Raw genomic sequence first — 13,756 nt, 5'->3', positions numbered from 1 at the left:
ATTTTTGTGTTTATGCGAACAATATGCCTGATTTGCGACTTTCTGCACTTCTATTGGTTGTGCGAACAAACGTCACGTCACTCCGAGGTCAAAGTTTAACGCGGCAGCGCTCCTCAGCCAGCACTTTTTATTTTATTGTTCTATAAAAAAAAAAATCAAATACTGTATTAAGTTTATTTTTTACCGGTAGTGAACTGTAGTGTAGCCTACCATTTCCACACGTAGGCGTTAAGTGCACTGGGCAGCTCAAAGTATAAGATATGATTTCCTTCTTGAGATGACATACATTACACAGTGCAGGAGAACGATGATGTCATTCTGACATTATAAACAGTTAACAGTTTGCTCATTTCTTCCGACACTGTACCACTAACGTATACACACAGTTATATGCACTACATTAGTTTGTGTTAGCTAACATGTTGTGAGGGGATCGTCAGTCGGCCACCGTCAGAACAACAACCGGGGCTGTGTATGAACGCCACCCATTTTTCTGAGTGAAATATCCGCATAAACATTCATTACCGTTTCTCCCCTCCGCTGTACTAAGTGTAACTTACTTGTACACATCAAATATATCAGTGATATTGGCAGGCGGCTAGCATCTGTAACACAGCTCCGCTTAACTGCCTTGAAAAACTCTGAAATAGTAGAACAATAAAATAAAATGCAACAAACCCATCTGGGATGATCCTGCGATCAACAACAGTTAAAACGTCAATTCACCTAGTATACTGTAACATCGTGAAACACGTTCATTCCTATATAACATTATAAGCTAACAAGCATGCTAACCGCTAACCGTAACTGTACCGTTACTGTTTTCCTGTAAAAATAGTAGACACCAAACTATTTCTCTTTTTGTTACTCACCTTCTGCTCTTCCATTAATAAAATAGCATCTTCGGGGACCCCTCGGCCATGCAAAAAATCACTTATATCCACCATATTTAGTGAATTAGTTCTCCACCTGCCAAACTGGACAAATCGCTGTCACTGAAGCTGGAAGCCTGCAGGTGCCCACCTCAAAATTCTGAGATTAAAGTCAGAATTCTTTTTTTTTTTTTTCCAGTGTCCCTAATCCTCTTCCGTAGTTTTTTTTACTTTCTTGAAAATCGTTTTTTACAGTGTAGTATCCGGGAGCACTTCTGTTGTGTTTTGTACGTGCTTCTGAGTTTTTACGTGTTTTGGTGTTTGTATGTATGGAAGAAATATAGTATCATCAGAATTCAAGTATTTTTAGACATTGAATTTATAACACTGAATTTTTATCCTCAAAATTTCCCTGCAAAAATTCACCTGCAAAAAATTCACCTGCAAAAGTGATGAACTTTTGACCCAAGCCAGAGCAATCAGCACCAGAGCGAGTCGAGCGGCTCTCAGCCAATTAAATTACGCTGCTTGATCACATGACACCGTTAGCCAGCAGTGTGTCTCCTAAAAGAGAGCTGTTTAAAGGTGAGTGATTAAGTTTTTCTCCTAAATAGAGATCATTACAAAACGCGTAGTCCTACTTAAAATCCCATTTATTTTCATTTTATTTTATCATCTACTCGAACTAAGGAAAACGTTTGACTAACTCAAAGACAATTTCCACGCCTCCCCTGCCTGTCTGCGGAGGCAGTTTTGAATTTAGGAGCGCCAAGATGGCAGCGGCAAACCCTGGCAGTTCTCCGGTAAGTATATTGTTTTTTATCTTCAAGTTTGTCTTTTGAAACGTTAATTTTATTTAAATCCGTTGCTCACGTATAAAGTACACAGACGGGGTCTTTGCTCAACTCGTCTGAGGCGTGTCTCACTAAGCGCTACATGCTAGCATCTTGCTAACCGAGCTACCCTTTACATGCTGTGCTTTAGAAAATAGGATACTCGTTAATAAAAAAAAAACTCCGCAGATATTGATAGATAGACGAAGACTGCAAATATAATGTTGGAAACGAGAACGGCATTTGGTGAAGGGGTAAAATACACCATGAATAAAGCCATAGAGTGAATGGCTGCCATGGTTGCAGAACGGCCTGATTTAATGACAAGAATGGGGAAGAGTGAGGTGAAGTGAACCAAAGCCACAAAACACGGTCAGACAAGGCGGCAAAAGGGCAGTGATCTGTCCGTCAGTATGAAGTTGGTGTGTGCTTTGGTGAACAAAAACTCGAGACCGGTAGCAGGAAGATGGGAGACTCGTGTTTCACTGGAATAGTGGTGAATTAAAACATCCTTTGTTGGGGAAATGTAGGTGTAAATGCATCCATACAGGCGAGACAGAGGCAGACCAGACAGTGAAGAAAACAAGGCAAACATTAGAAATATTAAAACGGAAATATAGGATTAATATAACATACAATTAGGGAAAATGTAAGGAACACAATGTAAATTATATTGTAAAGTCATTAAAACAGCATACTCTGATTAAAAGAAGCATGTAATTGGGTAGGATGATGATGATAATAATAATAATAATAATAATAATAATAATAATAATAATAATAAAAAACATGTACAAGATGGGTATGTATACTTGTACCCAGAATTTAACAACTATAAAGTTGTAGCATGCCAGACCATCTTGATTGAATGCAACTTCGCTCCACACAAGTTTTATGGTAGACATATTCATATTGGTATCTAATAAATGATTAATTCTTAGATTTTATCGAACGTTAAATTATAAATTGTTTCGGTCTTTATGTGTTTGTTTCAGAATATGCAAGATGAAATTATACAGTCAGCAAGACACTTGCTGCAGTTACTGACATCATCCAACCGAACTGCTGCTGTTGCTGCTGTGATGAATCAGAATACAAGGTACTTTAGCAAGACTTTTAAGTTAATGCTACATTTAACTAGATTGTTATATATATATATATATATATATATATATATATATATATTAGGGGTGGGGGGAAAAATGGATACTGTGTAGTATGGTGATATTTTGTTTGCTAATAATGTATTGATACAGGGACAGCAGAAATCGATATTTTGTTACAAAAAGGTTTTTGTGCTCTGACTTCAGAGCATGTTGATCCTTTTTCTGAGCAAGAATCCTGACATTCCTTCACTGTCCAAATGTGTTTAACTTTTTTTATGGCAGCAATAAACATAGAATGGTATTATAGATAGAGAATGCAACAACTGTAAGTGAGCTCTGGGTAGTCTCAGAAAAACACCCAAGCATGCTCCAGACAGCAGGCTGCTATCGATTCATGAGGACACTGGAGGATAATAAGAAGGTAGTAGCGGGTTACATTCAATGGTACTTCATCTACTGAAACCATCTTTCCATCCAAAGGTATAGAATTCAGACTATTATTTGCCCATTTAACAAAATCTTTTCAGAAGATTAAATGGTTACTTTCTTTATTCCAGTGAACTTTAAAGAAAAAATATATAAATGCAAGACCTTTTTCAGGAGGACTTCTTTGTTGTAGCAGGATGAGTATCTTAGCTAGATAGGAATGTTGGTTACTTTCTTAACACAGTATTTTGCCATGTGAAGTTTTGCTTGCTTGTTGAGAGGCAGATAATGCTGTAGGTAGGCAGGTAAGGCACCACAACCTCCACAAATAACATTAAACAATTTATGAAAAACGAGACTGTTTTCTAATTTCAGAAAAGGTCTAGCAACAATGGACTTTCTAAACGCCCTGGAACATCATCCTTCCCTCTTCTTCTCATTTATGTGCTACACTGAGACCAGGCTGACAGCTGATCTTCTGGAGAACATCTTCCATGTGCAATTTGGGCCACCTGGCAGCTCTAGGCGTCAAGAGGAGACAAGAGTACTGAGCTACTGGCAAGACTATCTGCTTTCTGTAGAAGGTCTTAAATTTGGTTGAAAATGTTGACATGAGTACATTTATGTCAACAAAGTGTAATGGCCCCTTTTTTTGTGTTTATTATCATCAGAAATAACTTTTTTCTTTTTACATTCACAGACAAAAATGGAAGTCTGTTTCCTGAAGACATCCTTATGTTTGCAACTGGACTGAGGGAAATTCCTCCAGCAGCAATTTAGCCAAAGCCACAGTTTCTTTTCCAGACCACTTCACGCTTCCCTGTAACAGATGTCTGTGCAAATACTATCAAAATCACAGTGTTACACAATTATGAGGACTTCCCAGAAGCCATGGCATCCAGAACTCTCCTGGGTTTGGGCTTCCCTAAGGTCCAAGTCCTTTTGCTTTTCAGCCACATTTATGGTTTTAGCAAACATGTGAAGTTTCTGATTTTAAAATATGAAAATGTTGTTTCTAAATTTCATCCTGCAGAGAATTTCTGGAAATCACATAAAGTTTGATACATCGCAGCAAGTTCGATCGGGTTTTGGAATTTCAAAAGCATAATATCATAGTGGGACAATTGAACAAATGCACAGGCTCCTTCCTGTCGGTGGCGCTGTCACTTGGTGTTCGCTCGCTCTGTGGTATAGTATCACTTCCTGTTCCTGCTCAAACACAGTGGTGTTTCTGAGTAGCTTATTTGCTTAGCAGTTTAATTAACAACTTTTAAATACATTCTTTTTTCATAGTATAATCTTCACGTGCTTCATCCGAAGCACACTTTCTGTGTACTCACTACCTAATTTATAGCCACAGTATTCACTCACTGTCTCTGTACTGTTTCGCTAGCTTAGCTCGTAGCCGACTCGTTAGCACCATGGCTACTTCACCTGTCCCTCCTGCACTTTCTTGCTCATTGTGTCAGATGTTTAGTTACTCCTCGGCCTCCTTTAGCAGTAATGATATCTGTAACAAATGTAGCATATTTGCAGCTCTGGAGGCCAGGATTACTGAACTGGAGACTTAGCTAGCCAGGCCCCTGTAGCTGGTGCAGCCGAAGATAGCGTAGGCCCCGCTAGCTGTTCCCCGGCAGATCCCAAGCAGCTGCGGAAAGAGGGCGGCTGGGTAACGGTGAGGAGGAAGCATAGTCCTAAACAGAAGCCCCAGGTACACCACCAACCCGTTCATGTGTCTAACCATTTTTCCCCACTCGGTGACACACCCGCTGGGGGTCAAACTCTGGTAATTGGTGATTCTGTTCTCAGACATGTGAAGCTAGAGACACCGGCAACCATAGTCAATTGTCTTCCAGGGGCCAGAGCAGGCGACATTGAAGGAAATTTAAAACTGCTGGCTAAGGGTAAACGTAAATTCAGTAAAATCATAATTCACGTCGGCAGTAATGACACCCGGTTACGCCAATCGGAGGTCACTAAAATCAATATTGAATCGGTGTGCAACTTTGCCAAAACAATGTCGGACTCCTGCTAACCCCCCAAAAACCCATCTCCATAGAGACTGTGTCAGCTTCCAAAAAGACAAAAAACAAACTAAAAACCAGCAACAAACAACTTAAACATTTACAAAGAAAGAACAATACAGTATCCACATCTGAACCTAAGAGTAAAACAGTGAAATGTGGATTATTAAATATTAGGTCTCTCTCCTCCAAGTCTCTGTTAGTACATGACTTAATAATTGATCAACAAATTGATTTACTCTGCCTTACAGAAACCTGGTTGCAGCAGGATGATTATGTTAGTTTAAATGAATCAACACCCCCGAGTTATTCTAACTACCAGAAATCTCGAAGCACAGGTTGAGGGGGCGGTGTGGCAGCAATTTTTCACACCAGTCTATTAATTAATGAAAGACCAAGACAGACTTTTAATTCATTTGAAAGCCTGATGCTTAACATTGTCCACCCCAGCTGTGAAACTTAGAAACCAGTCTTACTTGTTATCATCTATCGTCCACCTGGGCCTTACACAGAGTTTATGTCTGATTTCTCAGACTTTATATCTGATTTAGTTCTGAGCTCAGATAAAATAATTATTGTGGGTGATTTTAACATCCATGTTGATGCTAAAAATGACAGCCTCAACATGGCATTTAATCTGTTGTTAGACTCAATTGGTTTCTCTCAAAATGTAAAAGAACCCACCCACCACTTTAATCACACTCTAGATCTTGTTTTAACATATGGCATAGAAACTGAACATTTAACAGTGTTTCCTGAAAACCCTCTCCTGTCTGATCATTTCTTGATAACATTTACATTTACAATAATTGATTACGCAGTAGTGGAGAGTGGACTTTATCAAAGTAGATGTCTTTCTGAAAGCGCTGTAACTAAGTTTAAGAATATAATCCAGCCACTGTTATCATCGTCAATGCCCTGTACCAACACAGAGCAGAGCAGCTATCTGAACGCTACCCCAACAGAGGTCGATTATCTTGTTAATAATTTCACCTCCTCACTACGTACGACTCTGGATACTGTAGCTCCAGTGAAAACTAAGGTCTCTAATCAGAAGTACCTGACCCCGTGGTATAATTCTCAAACACGTACCCTAAAGCAGATGACTCGTAATCTGGAGAGGAAATGGCGTGTCACAAATTTAGAGGATCATCATTTAGCCTGGAGAAATAGTTTGTTGCTTTATAAGAAAGCCCTCCGCAAAGCCAGAACAGCTTACTACTCATCACTGATTGAAGAAAATAAGAACAACCCCAGGTTTCTCTTCAGCACTGTAGCCAGGCTGACAAAAAGTCAGAGCTCTTTTGAGCCAACCATCCCTTAACGTTAACTAGTAATGACTTCATGAACTTCTTCACAAATAACATTTTTATCATTAGAGAAAAAATTACCAATAATCATCCCACAGATGTAATATTATCTACAGCTACTCTTAGTTCCATTGATGTTAAATTAGACTCTTTTTCTCCAATTAATCTTTCTGAGTTAACTTCAATAATTACTTCCTCCAAACCATCAACGTGTCTTTTAGACCCCATTCCTACAAAACTGCTCAAAGAAGTCCTGCCATTGATTAATTCTTCGATCTTATATATGATCAACTATCTCTAATAATCGGCTATGTACCACAGGCCTTCAAGGTGGCTGCAGTTACACCTTTACTCAAAAAGCCATCTCTAGACCCAGCAGTCTTAGCTAATTATAGGCCAATCTCCAACCTTCCTTTCATATCAAAAATCCTTGAAAGAGTAGTTGTCAAACAGCTAACAGATCATCTGCAGAGGAATGGTTTATTTGAAGAGTTTCAGTCAGGTTTCAGAGTTCATCACAGCACAGAAACAGCTTTAGTGAAGGTTACAAATGATCTTCTTATGGCCTCTGACAGTGGACTCATCTCTGTGCTTGTCCTTCTTGACCTTAGTGCAGCATTCGATACTGTTGACCATAATATCCTATTAGAGCGATTAGAACATGCTGTAGGTATTACAGGTATTGCACTGCAGTGGTTTGTATCATATCTATCTAATAGACTCCAATTTGTGCATGTAAATGGAGAATCTTCTTCACACACTGAGGTTAATTATGGAGTTCCACAGGGTTCAGTGCTAGGACCAATTCTGTTTACATTATACATGCTTCCCCTAGGCAGCATCATTAGAAGACATAGCATACATTTTCACTGCTATGCAGATGACACCCAGCTCTATCTGTCCATGAAGCCAGATAACACACACCAATGAGTTAAACTGCAGGAATGTCTTAAAGACATAAAGACTTGGATGGCCACTAACTTTCTGCTTCTTAACTCAGATAAAACTGAGGTCATTGTACTCGGCGCTGAAAAGCTTAGAAATATGGCATCTAACCAGATTCTTACTCTGGATGGCATTACCTTGGCCTCCAGTAACACTGTGAGGAACCTTGGAGTCATTTTTGACCAGGATATGTCCTTCAACGCACATATTAAACAAATATGTAAGACTGCGTTCTTCCATCTGCGCAACATCTCTAAAGTTAGAAATATCCTGTCTCAGAGTGATGCTGAAAAACTAGTTCATGCATTTATTACTTCCAGGCTGGACTACTGCAATTCATTATTATCAGGATGTCCAAAAAACTCACTGAAAAGCCTTCAGCTAATCCAAAATGCTGCAGCAAGAGTACTGACAGGGACTAGAAAGAGAGAGCATATTTCTCCTGTTTTGGCTTCCCTTCATTGGCTTCCTGTTAAATCCAGAATTGAATTCAAAATCCTGCTCCTCACATACAAGGTCGTAAATAATCAGGCCCCATCTTATCTTAATGACCTTGTAGTACCATATCACCCTATTAGAGCACTTCGCTCTCGCTCTGCAGGCCTACTTGTTGTTCCTAGAGTATTTAAAAGTAGAATGGGAGGGAGAGCCTTCAGTTTTCAGGCCCCTCTTCTGTGGAACCAGCTTCCAGTTTGGATTCAGGAGACAGACACTATCTCTACTTTTAAGATTAGGCTTAAAACTTTCCTTTTTGCTAAAGCATATAGTTAGGGCTGGACCAGGTGACCCTGAATCCTCCCTTAGTTATGCTGCAATAGACGTAGGCTGCCGGGGGATTTCCATGATGCATTGAGTTTTTCCTTTCCAGTCACCTTTCTCGCTCACTATGTATTAACAGACCTCTCTGTATTGAATCATATCTGTTATTAATCTCTGTCTCTCTTCCACAGCATGTCTTTTATCCTGTCTTCCTTCTCTCACCCCAACCAATCACAGCAGATGGCCCCGCCCCTCCCTGAGCCTGGTTCTGCCGGAGGTTTCTTCCTGTTAAAAGGGAGTTTTTCCTTCCCACTGTCGCCAAAGTGCTTGCTCATAGGGGGTCATATGATTGTTGGGTTTTTCTCTGTATCTATGAAGCGCCTTGAGGCGACTTTTGTTGTGATTTGGCGCTATATAAATAAAATTGAATTGAATTCAATTGAATTCAATTGAATTGAACAAGTTAGAAATATTTCACTGTGTTAAGAAATTGCCAGAATAACAAAATAAAATGAATTATTAATTAATAAATTTTCAATTAAATTCAATTAAATGTTATTTATATAGCGCCAAATCACAACAATAGTCGCCTCAAGACGCTTTATACGGTGGCTAGGAAGTGCAAATCACATTTACAACATCAACAACAAAATAACATTTCAGAAAACACTTTAACAGGTCCACAACAAATTAACAAGTGGCTCTTGATGAAAAGGGATTGTCCGAAATACCGGAAGTGACTCAACGATTAGGCTTACTCCATATTTGTAGTACAGAAAAGTGATTTGTAGTCAGCTAAACGAGGGCTTTTCAGAGAAGTAGTGTTCAGTTAATGTTTGAAGAGATTTTACAAAAGAGTATGGTTGAGATAATGAGGCTCAGATTTTTAAATGTCACGGGGATTTTCTTAAGAAAATATCTAGGCCTTAAAACCATCATGGTCCACACTCCAGCCTAGCAGGTGGCGGTAAAGTGCCTTTAAATTAGCGGCAGAAGAAGAAGCAGGAACTAAACGCGGGATGTCAACAAACGTCGAGAAACTTTAATGGTGTGGTGACACCGAACGCGATAGACACGACCAGAGCATCAGGTTTAGATGTAAAGTCAATGGAGAAGTGCGATGACGCGCGATTGTGGGTACCGCAAAAACTCAGAAGCACAAAACTCAGAAGCGTCAAACGCGCGTCAAAGTAGCACGTCTGGCGCGCTTGATGTCAGTTTTTGTGTTGCAGTTTGTGCATTCACGCATTTCGCGTCTACCGCTCGAGTTGGAAAAATCTGAACTCCAGCGTCAATTCGCGCCGTGACAACCAATCAGGAGCCTGGTGACGTGGCTCTGACCTACGTCAAAGGGGCAGGTCCAGCCAAAGACCTTCATCCCTTAATGGAGGGAAGGCTAATCAACGCCGCAGCAAACAACCCGGAGCTGTACGACACCAGCTGCTTTCTGTACTGAGACAGGAATATAAAGGACGAGCTTGGAGGAAGATTTGTGAAGAGATCGGGCAACCTGGTAAGTTCATTCATTTCTCTTTTGAAAGTTTTCACTGACCCGGGGAAGCCACGCAAAAGCTAGCAAGCCACCGCTATTTTCCCATTGACGTACAAATACCGTTCTGCTTTTATGCATGTTGTCATATAGGAATAGATTTTATTGTTTATTAATAAACAGCACACAGTGGTCCCGCTCATCCGTCACTGCTTCGCTTTTTCGCTGATTTTTTATTGCACCGTACAGCATTGCATTCTGCAGCCTGATTGACAAATCTCCGTGTCGTGTTTCCTGCGCTTGCCAAATTTATCACGTTTGGTTTTGATAACCATCACGTCCAATAGAAAAAAACAGCACAAAAACACCCATAACTATGACCCTCATTCAGAAATAGACACCTGCACCGCGAGGGGAAAAGGCGCACGAAAGTGGCAGGCAGATGAAGACAAAACGCGGCATAATAATACTTTTACGTTTCTACAAAGGTTTGCACTTTGAGAATCACCTTGTGAGAACTGTGACCAATGTTCATGTGTGTGGGGAAAAAAGTGTATGAAGTGCGTGGCGAGAGGCTAGTTATTCTGAGAACCCCTGCTACAATAAATGAGGGACCACTGTATACTCTATGATTATTATTTTCAACCTGTTAACATTTAATATTGTCTTGATAGAACCAACTGATTCTGCAGCAGAGCATCCCCTGTTGCTTCTCCTGGCTCCCTGAGCTCCTGCTGCTGCACCACAGGTATGTACAGCAGCACTGATAGCTTTTTACTCTGTGGGATTCCCTTGTGATCACCTTTGCTAAATATCTACAACTAAACTGATTATATCCTGTTTTGTTTTTTCAATGTTGAAATTAAAATCTAGTGGCAGCCTTCTCATTTCTTTGTGTTTTGTGCTGTTTTACAGGCCCAGAGAGGAGGACAGCTCCGAGGAGGACAGCTCCGAGGAGGACGAGGGACGGGTCCCAGGACGGTCCATCGGCGGTGGAGCCGGCCATCCTGGAGTCCCTGAAGAGGCCACACCAGTCTCCAACGGAGCATTTCCTCCTCAGCCTTGTTCCTGCTCTGGAGAACATGCCACCTCACATGAGAGAATTAGTGAAATTTCAAATTTAGAAATTCGTTTTTGAAAACAGCAAAGCTGTGTTACATTTGGAGACACAGCACGGAGGATATTTGTCAATCAGGCTGCAGAATGCAATGCTATACGGGACAATAAAAAAATCTGTGAAAAAGCGAAGCAGTGACGGATGAGCGGGACCACTGTGTGCTGTTTATTAATAAACAATATATTCCTATATGACAACATGCATAAAAGCAGAACGGTATTTGTACATCAGTGGGAAAATAGCGGTGGCTTGCTAGCTTTTGACGCGCGTTTCACACATTTTCGCGACGCAAATCTGCTTCTGAATTTTCGCGGGTATGGGAAGCCATTAGTGCCGAATATCGCCACTTTTCTAACCCGTTTGGTTAAGAAATGGCGTAAAAAACGCTGTTTAATTATTCAAAACGCCACTTACATGGTGCCCAGTATGTGAACTGCCCCACTGTAGGCAATAAAACATTGTACTTAATGTATGCCAATGAAAAAGTGGCATATAGTTCATCACCTCTCCCTGCCCTGGGAAGATCTGATCGTAACCTAGTGTGCCTTGTCCCTGTGTGCAGCCCTTAGTGTGCAGGGAGCCACCAATCACCCACGCAGTGCAGAGATGGCCAGTGGAGGGCATATAAATAAATAATAAAAGCAAATAAACGACAGAATGCTTTTTTTTTTTTTTTTTTTTTTAAAGTGGAGACATTAACTTTGATCAAAATCCTTTGTTGTTCAGTCTAAATTAATAACACTGTATAATAGCCTTCAGTTGTAATATTATTAACAGCATCTCAGGAATATTTTGCCCCTTCAACATGCATTTAAAAAGAACCTGATATGCAGTTTTACACCACCGTCATTGGCCTCATTCAAGATGGTGTTGAGTCTGCACACCGGCAGGAAGTTGAGCGGCTAGGACTCTGGTGCAGTCAGCACAATCTGGAACTGAACACGTTTAAGACTGTAGAGATATCCCTCAACACTGCCTCCCATCACCATATCTACAGTCATTGAGTCTGTCCTGTGCTCCTCCATCACAGTCTGGTATGGTGCAGCCACTAAGGACAGGAGCAGGCTGCAGCGGACTGTACGGGCAGCAGAGAAGATCATTGGCACCCCCTGCCCTCCATCCAGGACCTTCACCTCTCAAAAACCAGGAAACAGGCAGGGAAAATCATCACAGACCCCTCACACCCTGGACACAGACAGACCTGCTGCCCTCTGGCAGACGGTACAGAAGCCTGCAGACCAGGACCACCCGACACAGGAACAGTTTCTTTCCCCTCGCCATCTCCCTCCTAAACAGTTGACCTGTCACTCTGCTTCACACTGCTGGACTGCAACTGCACTCTTTGGTATTAACTTCTGTAATCCTGTCATTTCTGTATAAAAGAATTAGATTGTGTATTATGTTGTTAGTTTATGCACCTGTGTGCATGTGTATTTATGTATGTCCATGCACATAGATGGATTGTGTTTTACATTTTTGTGCTTGAGAGACGCCCTCAATCGGAACCTAATCCCTTGTATGTGTTGGCGCATATACTTAAACGTGATTCTGATTATGAGGTATTTCCCTCTGGATGGCACACACGAGTAAATTAAGTAGAAAAAATGTCATGTGTATAGCCTCTTAAAATAATTTTTTGGAAACCACAAGAAGAGAAATATGTGGCATTCCCTTATGTCATCTTCACTGTCAGTAGACAGTTGTGAACATATTTTGATTTGGCTTTTTTCCCTTAACTCAACAGACCTGGCACACATTCTACAAAGACGACTCTCTTTGCTTCAAGCTCTTTGCTTTAAGCAGCTAAAGGGGAGTTCATTTTCTTCTTCCGACTTAGTGCAATGAAGGTACACAGCAAATCCAGCATGTCCAAATTAACACTGTCAGATTTGATTTCAACACTATTAAAGTGTCTATATGGGTCCACACCAGTGAGTGTTAATTTAACTCTTTTTGGAGAGTACATTAACTCTGATTTAGTGTTAAATATCAAATCTGCCTGGAGTCGATAATTTAACACTCATTAACACTAACTAGGTGTTAAGAGTTTATATATTAACTCTTACAGAGTATTTTATTTTGACTACAAAAGAGTTATCGTCTAAATAATTCTAAAAAGTGTAAATTTTACTGTTCTGATCTTTTAGAAATTCCTTGGGGGAAAAAAAATATTAAAAAGAGCCAATGTTCTTCTGAAAAAGATTTATTTTTATATGCACCACAACTTCAAAACATTTTCTAAAACATGTAACAATATGGAATAATGTATATGTTCTCATTTTCATTAGAATATTGCTTGTCAAAGGGTCTAACATAGGTGAGCTGGTCAATTGAAATAACAGCATGCTCATTACTTTTTTCTTCAATGCAGTATGCATGAAACTGTTCATTAAAGTACAAGGTGTTGACAGTACAGCCTATTATGAATGCATGTTGTTCATGTATTATGATATAGCAAATTTTCTTAAAGACTGGTAGATCACTGGACATTCCAGTGCATAAAAACAAACCAACCTGGTATTCAGTGACATAATTTCTAACCCAATTTGTAGTTGAAACATTTACACATGAATCTACATTTAATGACTCGCACAACAAATGTCCACCTTCCATGCTATCAACTCTTTTTAATTTTAAAGGACCGAACTGAAATCTTTTAAAACAATAGTTTTCATAGTAAAAGGCCAATTGACACTGATGTTGCTTTACTAGAGATTTTGTAAGGTTTTTAAAAGTTTTGACAGCCCTTTTAAAAAAATTGTGTTTTGCTTTAAAACGCATACACCATATGTGGATAAGAGGGCCAATTTTCTTAATACACCTTGGATAGTGAATCATTAGGTGGTGTTTAGGAATTAATTTTCTACCAGGGAAC

The 13,756-nt window shown here is 40.0% G+C and overlaps 1 pseudogene; it reads left to right on the top strand.

Moving 5' to 3' along the window:
- The first annotated feature begins 3,106 nt into the window (after positions 1 to 3,106).
- On the top strand, positions 3,107 to 4,166 carry LOC148100083 (G2/M phase-specific E3 ubiquitin-protein ligase-like; annotated as a pseudogene).
- The last annotated feature ends 9,590 nt before the right edge of the window (positions 4,167 to 13,756 follow it).

The sequence above is a fragment of the Neolamprologus brichardi genome, chromosome 13 (genome assembly GCF_056152115.1).
Source record: "Neolamprologus brichardi isolate AB-2024 chromosome 13, ASM5615211v1, whole genome shotgun sequence".
Classification (NCBI taxonomy): Eukaryota; Metazoa; Chordata; class Actinopteri; order Cichliformes; family Cichlidae; genus Neolamprologus; species Neolamprologus brichardi.
This window is presented reverse-complemented; position numbering and strand designations above follow the sequence as displayed.